This window comes from Adiantum capillus-veneris, chromosome 6 (assembly GCF_014529385.1).
Source record: "Adiantum capillus-veneris isolate H3 chromosome 6, ASM1452938v2, whole genome shotgun sequence".
Lineage (NCBI taxonomy): Eukaryota > Viridiplantae > Streptophyta > Polypodiopsida > Polypodiales > Pteridaceae > Adiantum > Adiantum capillus-veneris.
In genome coordinates, this window is record NC_140936.1 from 53,976,229 (window position 1) to 53,983,560 (window position 7,332).

At 44.7% G+C, this 7,332-nt stretch overlaps 1 pseudogene; it reads right to left on the reverse strand.

Moving 5' to 3' along the window:
* Positions 1-1,051: 1,051 nt before the first annotated feature.
* On the reverse strand, positions 1,052-2,166 carry LOC147455522 (uncharacterized; annotated as a pseudogene).
* Positions 2,167-7,332: the final 5,166 nt, after the last annotated feature.

Genomic DNA, 7,332 nt, shown 5'->3' on the forward strand with positions numbered 1-7,332 from the left:
TATCCCAAAAAATAACTCACTATCCCAGTGAATACCTTTCTCTAACTTCATCTCGAGGTAACTCCCACTCAATGTCACATTGCAACAGCCAGTCTAAGTATTGCCCTAACTACCTGTCTCTCTCTCTAACTCTCACAATAACGCTAACTCTTTCTCTTACTCACTCTATCTACCCAACCACTCTTAACTACCTGTCTCTCTAATTCCAATGTTTACGCATATTGTCTAATTCTCTAACTCTAACAATAACGCTTAGTCTTTCTCTAACTCACTCTAACTACCCAATCATTGTAACTACCTATCTCTCTAACTCTAACTTTTACGCATAGTTGATCTAACTCGATAACTCTAAGTATAACGCTAAGTCTTTCTCGTAATCACGCTAACTCCCCAACCACTCTAACTACCTGTCTCTCTAACTCTAACTTTTACGCATAGTGTGATCTAACTCTCTTAATCTAACTATAACACTAAGTACCTGTCTCTCTAACTATAACTCTAAGTACCTGTCTTTCTAACTCTAACCATAATGCCAAAGTATGTTGTAACTTTTTTACTAACTCCCTCTCTCCTGTAACCCCTTTATCTCTAACTTTAACGTTAACTATCTATCTCTCTTACTCTAGCTATAATGCTAACCATCTGTACATATGTCTTTCAACTCTAACCATAACGCTAAATTATTCTCTAACTTTTTTACTAAATCCCTTTCTCTCGTAACCCCTTTATCTCCAACTCTCTTCTCTCTTTCTGAAGAATCTATTTTTTTGTCATACTATAAACCATCACTAAGACAATTGTTGCTACTGTGATTGACAACAAGAACACCATGAATATTTAGTGATAAGTAGGCAAAGAAACAATCAATAGGTACTTATTCTCTAACTTGTCAAACTCCAAATTGCATTAACTCTACAAAGAGACACAACAGTGTCGTGCAGGAGAGACTCAGAGAGAAAGAGAGAGACCATGTTTGAAGAAATGACGTAGGCATTGCTATATTTTATTGCGGGTTACATCAATATTCTGCCTGACAAGATGCAATCTTACGTCAAGCATCTCGTCCACTTGCCAAAATTCTTGCTATCTGCAACCAACTGTATCTCTAGAGCTTTCTCTGCACGCCTTTCATCTGCTTCAATTCGACACACTTCGGCCTCAATCCTGCGAAGCTCGGCCTCCTTCATGGTTTCTGCAAAACTAGATAGTCCTTCCTTCAGCTCAGCACCCAAGGAGGAGCCAGCTTCGGATAGACGGCGTTTCTTCTTGCATCGTTGGCCCCGAACGGAGTCGGCAGCCCTACCAGCAGAACTTTCTCCAGCACCAGCACTGCTTGGCGCACTGGTAATTGGTGTGGTTGGTGGTCCCTCTTGGGAGGGGGTTGCTACATTCTGATGCTCGTCATTGTTAGGGATGTGGACGTCTTCATTGTCTGCATCACTGTTGTCGTCGTCTTCATCCGCCTCTGGTGTCCCAGGCAAAAAGTCCTCCCCATTGAAGCCACCGGCCAAACCACACACCTTGGGTGTTCTCATGAGAACCTGAGACATCCTATCAAAAAATTCCCAAGTAGACGGGGATGCACCAGTACCTTCTTCAGCCCTGGTAGGTCTTGCGAAGAGAGTCCCATTTATTTTTGCATTGTTGTGTCGAGTAGGTAGACGAAAACTTTGAGTTCATTTGTAGCGCAAGACCGGACCAATGCTTCTGCTTGAAGTTTCCTTTGCCTAGGCTAGTCCACTTCTCCTGGAAGAAGTCGATCAAGCACAAGACCCTTATGGTTGACCACTCCAAAACTTTCTTCGGGTTGGAAGGCATTTTAGCCTTGCTCTTAGGGTCTCGTTGCGCCAAAACTGCTGAAGACATAGTATTTGTGACTGAGCTTACCTCATTTCCTTGTAGAGAGGTTGCCTCGACCGTTGGAAACTCCAACAGAGGTATGTTCTCCTCCATGGCAGGAAGGAGAGCAGGAATAGATGGCAAGGAGCCATCGGCACTTTGAGGAATTGAATGTCCAAGTGGCCGAATGCTCGGCAGGAACACTGACATCGATCCAGGTGGATCCGTTGCAGTAATGCCTACCATTTTGATGTGTTCTGTAGGGTTTGGTGATAGGTATTGGGTCCCCAAAGGAAGAGGAAATTGCAAATTGACTTGATCATGCATAATGTAGTCGCCAGATTGCAGAAGTTGACGGAATCCTCCGGCTGGCGGCGGTGATGGCACCGTCTCTGTGGATTGAAATTGTGGCTGAATTCGATGGGGTGGTTGTTGCCGGTGGACGGAACGTGGAGGCCGATATGTTGTGAATGCACTCACCATTGGAGAGCCTGGTCGCAAACGAGGTGAGCGTTGCTGGTCCATTGTGTTTCTCTGCAAGCATTAGGACCCGCACCATTAGCTAAAACACGAGGCAAAGATTGTTACTTCAACACAGAAAGTATGTTTTGCATTGTCATTAAGTAGTAGTAGTTTCTAAACTGCTTTGCAACTTCCCGAGAGAGAGAGAGAGAGAGAGAGAGAGAGAGAGAGAGAGAGAGAGAGAGAGAGAGAGAGAGAGAGAGAGAGAGAGAGAGAGAGAGAGAGAGAGAGAGAGAGAGAGAGAGAGAGAGAGAGAGAGAGAGAGAGGGAGAGAGAGAGGATACACACAACCTACACACCGTGTTGGTTTCTCTCTTCCACTTCCTTCTACACAACTCCATGCTCTCTTGATGCGGAGAATAATGCAGCCTTCTCACGTAGGCTTTTCTAATGCCATGTATGGCGCAGTAGCATAGTGAAGCTCACGACAGTAGTGAAGATGAGTTGCTGACCCTTCTCACTCAAAATCAGAACGCCGAGTAAGTGATTCTCGACACAGACTTTCTTGCCGAGCCAGATTTCACTACCTAGCAGGTGCCTTTAAGTATTTTTTTAATGTGGCGCAGTACAGTAGGTGGTAATTCTATTTCTTTGGAAGGCACTAATTATGGTGCAATTTCATCAACCAATCAGTTATTGTGACTGTTGCTAACGACTGTCGTAGCGAGAGTGGAGCAGGTCTTGGACCTCGGTTGTTGCAGCTGTACACTACCCGCCAGCAGTGGCTTTTGGAGGTTGCTACCAAACTGTGGTTAGCTGCCGCCCTGTGATGGGGCTGCAGCAGGAGGCAGACGCCGGCAAACATCTCGCATGGTGGGTCCTCCAAAAAGTGCCCGCAAAAGCAATGAACGCAGCGGTCACCTACGTTCATTGCCCTACTTTCACGCGAAAAACGCTACGGCTATAGATTCATTGCCATGTCGGACGCACAAGCCGCAGCGGCATGAAAATCTGCTCATGTGCGCACCTCTTCAAGGCTTCTCCTCTAACAAGCTTTTGTCCACAATCTGTTCTATCGTAGTGTCCTCCTATCACTAGATTCCGAGTGCGAGCCTTCGTCTCACTCTCTAAGTGCCGTACACAAGATTCGAACACGCATGGATTGACAAAGGTTCACCCTCTGGCGGCTCTCATAGCCAGCCCACAACTCCAGGTATCTTTTTTTTTTTTGAGAAAACATGAAATGGTATTAGAAGGGTGGAGTATTACAGCAGTGCCTCACAAGAGGCGTCCCAACAAATTACAAAGCTAGACAAGAATAAATCATTCTAAGTCTATCAGGGGCCGGGAATAAAAAGACAGCATGGCATCTTGCCAACTTTGCCACCTTAGGCTTTGTTGAATAGTCTTGAGGGGCTGACAGAATACATCTATCATTACTTTGGATGTTTTGATCGCTACCCTTTTGAGCTCCATGGAGAAAACATATAGAGTTATCAGTGATGTCAAGCATCATACACACATATAAAAAAAATTTAAATGTGATCTGTTGATCCCAAAGCTCACCCAATTAGTGCTTTCCTCCACCCACAACAGCCAGCTCCAATCTCTCATTGTGGCCCCTCCTGTCCCTGACTCCCCTACCTCAATTGGCGTCTCACACCCCGCCTCTTCTGTCGATTGTCCCCTATTAAATGGGCACTACCTAGCATCAACTAAGATTTCGCTTTTTTATTGAATTTACTCCAGCACCTCCTACTACTATTGCCACCGCCTAGTAGCTACACTTGGTCAATTTCTTGAAAAATCAATACTTACAAGATCCCCTCCCTCCCCCCCCCCCCCCCCCCCCCCCCCCCAATTGCACGCAAACACACCCCCTTCTTGATGCGTCACCATCCTCTCCACACCTCTCAATCCTTGTCCAACATTGTCATCCTCTTGTAGCATCCCCCCAACCAACACTCTCCTGCCTATCTTGCTACATCTCCCAACGAGCACTATCATTGTTACTACTAATGCCCATCTCCCAAGAGGGAGTTCGAGACAAAGAGGAAGATATGGGTAGAGAGAGAGAAGGGAGGGGGGGAGAGTTCGTCTCGTGTGTGTGTGTGTGTGTGTGTGTGTGTGTGTGTGTGTGTGAGAGAGAGAGAGAGAGAGAGAGAGAGAGAGAGAGAGAGAGAGAGAGAACCCCGAAAGAGAGAGACAAAAAGTGCCTTGCTTTGCGAACTCATGGCTCACCACCGTTTCCAAAAAAATGCATTCATGGACACACACACACACACACACACAACATCTCAAAAATTGTTTTAATGTTTTTTATTTTTCAAAAGCTTCCTCCCATAGTTGCCCTATTTATTGGCGGACTATTTGAAAGACGCAACATTTTTGGCCTTCTAAAACAAGCCTGAGTGAAGAAGGGAGTTAGGCATAGGGTAGGGGGGCCGATAATGGAATGGGCCCCTGTAGAAAAATGGACGGGGCCGATGAGAATAACTTAAATAGTAGAACCACCTTAACAACAACTAACGTCGCTTGATGGGACGGTTTACCGGAGCAACTCTTGAAATCTATTGGCTGTGAGCGAGTTCAAATCAGTGTGGCATCCTTGTCCGTGAATAAGCTCGTGCTCGTCTTGCGATTGCACCCCATTTTTTTTACACGCGAGAAATTTCGTTGTTGTCATCCACACTACCAGAGGCGCTCTTGCGGTCCAAATTTTTACAACGACATGACCACAGACCTTTTGCGCTACAAAGAAGGCAAAATCATGTAGCAACCATGATTTTCGCTCGGCACTTGTTTAAGGGTTCTTAAGTTGGGGTTTTACCCTACATTTAATGTGATGTATTGACTTCTTGAAATTTACTGTGATATTTTAGTTTGTAAAAGAGTCCTTTCATTTAAGAGCCTCGTATGGATCCATCATTGAATTGTTTTAGAATGCCAACGTGACACTTTACCTTGTTTCTCTCTTTGCTCGATCCTACATTTATAGGGGGAGGAGTTGTCAAATTGACACATTCCTTTTTCCAGGGTTGATATGCAACCTAAAAACTAAGCTAGAATGACAAGGTTTATTCGAACTCTTTGGTAAGTCTATGGGGGAGCATGCATCCAACAAGTGCATACTATCACAGCAAAAGCGTAAGGCACGCTTTGATGTAGAAACAAGAGACACGAAAGAGAGGGAGAGGGAGAGGGAGAGAGAGAGAGAGAGAGGGAGGGGGGGGGGGGTTAAGGGGAGGAGGGAGTGCAATATATGACGCTTTTGGTAGCTTCTGTTTAAGAAAGTTTGATAGTAGAGGGGAATCCCTCTTGATAACAAAGGGCTCCAACACCTTGTCCATTCCTGGGACAACAATAACAAGAGCTGGAAAGGAACAGAGCGATTGGCTACCCAGTTTCACCTCAATGGCAGTGACAGAATGCTAATTAAGAGAGTTGTAGAAGGGTTGGATAATTGTTTGTTGCCTATGTGCGAGTCCAATTTCGAGTGGAAAGCTTGGCGTTGGCCAAAGAGCATACATTTTTATAAACCGCAAACCAAAAGTATCTACCACGCTCTTATGATAAAGACCGATTGGTTCTCCCCCCTCAACAAGCAATGGAGCATGCAATGGACGGAATCAAGATGGGTGGCGGTAGCAAATAACATCTCGAATCCACAGTGGCCATTGTCAATGAAGATCTTTCTGTGAAAGGTGCTATGGGGTGCTTTGCCGACAGGCGTCAAGATTCTAGCCATAGGTATTGGTTTAGATAGGTGCTCGGGATGCAAAACGGCAAGTGAGGACCCCTCTCACATCTTCAAGGAGTGCCCGAAGATTAGAGGCCTGCTACGCAAGTTATGCAAATGGATCCAAATGACCTGGAAGATAGGGTTCTTCAAGAACGATTTGTTCTTAGGAGGGAAGGCGATGGAAAGCCAAGCGATTCTACTCTGCACACAAATATTCAAACTATGCTTCTTCCAGCAAGTTTGGAAGACCAAGAACCTTCAGGTATTCAAAAATAATCATTCTTTCTCTAAATCGTGCAAGAAAGCAGGGAATTGATTGTATCCGTTGGCAAAAGGAAGGACTTGGACGAGTGATATAGGGCTCTTAACACTGTTCTAATGGATTAGGGCTAGCCAAAATATGGGTAGGTTTGCGCCTCTTGGTGAGGCCTGGTAGCTTATCAATGATGTAATACAAAATCCCTCAAGGCGCGACACACGAGCTTGAGGGTACTTTTCACATTTATTTGGGCATACAATACATCCACTCACAATTGTGAGTTTGGCCAAAAAAAAAAAAGTGTTGATACCAAAGTTAAGTGTAGCTTGAGAGGTGTCCAAAGGGGCTAGCTTGGTTGGTTGGGCATTCGACAACCACCATGACCCGGGTCATTAGTTCGAATGCAGCCAAGTGACTAGGATGGTACCCATGGATGTCCTTTGTATTTGAACGAGTGAGAATGCACATATTGCTACAAAAAATTGTAGCTTGAGAAAACTATACTGATTTATTTAATGAACACTAGGTACCCATGCCCCAATAGGGCTACCAATGAGCAAATGTGCTTCTTCTTCTCACATAAGAGTGTAATAGAATAGCTTGGCAAATTACTTTCGCAAAGGCATGTCTTTAATACCCTTCGAAATTAGCGATAGTTGACAAATAGACCTACTTGTTTAAGAAAACACCACACACCCATGATGTAGTGGAGGTTACACTGAGAAAACGTGCTTTTTTTTCTATGTAACATTGGTTGGGAATGGCTGCAAAATGCTTGGTCTAAGGCTTGTCTTACATACCTTTTGTGGGTGTACATAGCCTCTATGATTTATTGCTCTGAAAAGCTAAGGAACATGTGATGATCACATTTCGACAATATGTATTGCTCCTAACAATAGTGAAACTAGGACTATGGTATCATAGCACAAAGTATGTATAAACAAGTGATAACAAGCACTAGTATGGCCGGCCGCCTTCGACGGCCTCTCTCTCTCTCCCCCTCTCTCCCTTTTTATCGCGTGCAAAGGGG